The 2,463-nt window shown below is 41.5% G+C and overlaps 1 protein-coding gene across 1 annotated transcript in view; it reads left to right on the forward strand.

The window, feature by feature from the left end:
* The window catches only part of LOC108631931 (max-binding protein MNT), a gene marked incomplete at its 5' end in the record, with an annotated part of 10,652 nt that overhangs the window by 3,074 nt on the left and 5,115 nt on the right, over positions 1–2,463 (forward strand). The gene's annotated exons all lie outside the window — the stretch shown is intronic.

The following is a 2,463-nucleotide window of genomic DNA, read 5'->3' on the forward strand; positions in this document are numbered from 1 at the left end:
AACAAATTCAACATGCTAGCATTGTTTAAGTATATAGCCTATACATTCTTAAACTCTGTCCTAAAAACAACATCAATGGTTCCGCTGGCGAACGTGCGTCCTACAAGAGACCCTACAGCCGGTATTGAGTCGCTGCTTATTCTTAAAATCATATTAAAAATTTGCTATCCCTGTCTATCCCATATTTCCAGTTCTCGTCTTGTACAGGGAACAGGGATTTAAGCAAATGCTTAAGACGATCTTAAGAATAAGCAACGACTCTGAATACGTGCCGTTGACGTGACGATAGTGTAGATAGACTTTAATAAACACAACGTGTGTGCAACATGATTGCTATTTACGTTCTCGAACGGTTTCAGTAATTTATCAGTAAGAAACGATACAGGATTAAAATTGCATCTATGTAGAATCTCAAAATCGTCGAATTGACAGTAAACCGGGAATTCTACTTGCAATTTCATAACGCGCAAATATGTTGCACGATCGCCGGTGCAATAATAACTTGAGGAGTACCTGCCAGGCTTCGCGAATCGTTAGACTCAAGTGTTCTATTATATGTAAGATTAATACGATCGACGTATTGCTTAATTCGAAGCTCAGATATGAAAATCTGACAATGATTTCCATGGAAATTCGATTCTCGTTATTAACGATGGATCAGAATAGAAATTTGAACGAAGTACAGACGTACTGCGATTAAGCTTCGAAGCTCTGGTGTGAGAATAGACGTAGAAGTAAACAAGTATGCATAGTTACGTACACGTGATTCATTAGATTTCGCTAGAACCAAGGATGCGTCTTCGTAATGATTTCTGTTTCTACAGACTGGAAAACAGTCCGGCAATTGACTATATAATTATATCTCAACGGTATCAGCTGTTTAACATCTAATATGTAAAAGCCGATTGAATGCAGAGATCGAATAACGATAGATGCGAAGGAAGAATAAAATGACTGGTCGATACGTCCTGGGAAATCAAGCCTCGGGTCGCAGTAGATGGGAAAGCCGTTTAATTGTATAATAGACAGTCGAGTTCACACGTAGATACTACGTAGTTACTAGCTAGCATTTTACGAGTTCCTTCTTTAATTTCTGTCATACAATAAAAAATAAAAATTGATTAGGGAATGGATTTTAATCTGCACAGTTCTTATCGATGCACCGTGTTCTGTAAAAATGCGGAGAATCGGATGTACATAGCAGGTATATGGTAGAGTGACGTGGCAGATAGAGAAGATGTAGAAGGGAGTGAAAATGTTATTTGCGTACTATATCCGAGAGCAGGGACATTGTATGCGCGAATCTTGTTGGAGGCGGTTTTACCCACGTGTTCGCGAAACGCGCTTGCGTTGCCCATGCGGCCTTCGTGCCCTCTTCACCGCCTCGTCCCCGACCTGTCTGTCTCTCCGTCTCCTTCTCGCCCTTCTCCCCTGGCTTTATTCCGTACACGAGGGACCGTCTATTTCTGTTTTGTCTTTCTCTCCGACTCTTTCGCAACACCCGCTCCCACTCCTTTCATCTATCGCTCCCCTTCCTCGTCCCTCAGCGACGGATTTAAGTAGTTTGCAAGTAGTGACGTTCGAACTTGGAGCTGATTGTTGTCTCTTCTCTATAAGAAACTTTGTCCCTTTTTCATCCCCCAAATTCTGTCCACGTCCCATTTTCAACTATGACATTGAAGAATGTGTCAATGAATAAAAATTTAGTTTACTTTGTGGAATAGAACGACTTTTACGATTTAACACGAGTTGAAGAAATCTGAGACGCTTTAAACTCGTTTCCCTTTAATTATCTCGTTTTGAAAACGTCGAATTCGTTCCCACCGCTGAGTCACTCGTTCTACCCCCGCCCGTTCCATCCCTCTGATTTGCGTTACGCTGTTCCCTTTTCATTGAACGAAGAACGTTCCCCGTTCGCAAGTTGGCGTATCCGGTCATCTCGTTTTTCCGTCTGCGTTCCTTTTCAAACCGACGCTTCCCCTGTCTCTCCCTCCTCCACTTCGTGGTGGCTACGCCACCACGTGCACACGGTATACGGTGTCTGTATCAATGCCGGTGAGCAACGCTGCCGCTCACTGTCACGTGCGTTCCTTTGCGAAACGTTTTTGCTGATGTCGAATCGAACGCTTATCACGTTTCAAGGGAAGGACGTTCCTGCGAAAGATTTTCGCCGTTCCACGTGCCGGTTCACGATGCTCCCTCCCATACTTTTGTTTAACTTTAACTTCATTAACGGGTAGAACCTTTTTTTATTAAATAATAGTAATTAATACAGTTCTGTGCACCAGAATAATAAAAAATAAAATAAGACAGGAATAATAGAATAAAACATCCAAGTAATAACAGTAATAATAAGTTAAGAAAAAACATGAAAATAATATTAATAACAACAAGAAACGTGGAGAAGTAGAAGAGTTGAGGTAGAGATCAGTCAAGGGAAGTAAGGAATTTTCCAATCGTTGC

This window comes from Ceratina calcarata, unplaced genomic scaffold (genome assembly GCF_001652005.2).
Source record: "Ceratina calcarata isolate Rehan_Ccalc_2016 unplaced genomic scaffold, ASM165200v1 scaffold98.2, whole genome shotgun sequence".
In the NCBI taxonomy this organism is placed as follows: domain Eukaryota; kingdom Metazoa; phylum Arthropoda; class Insecta; order Hymenoptera; family Apidae; genus Ceratina; species Ceratina calcarata.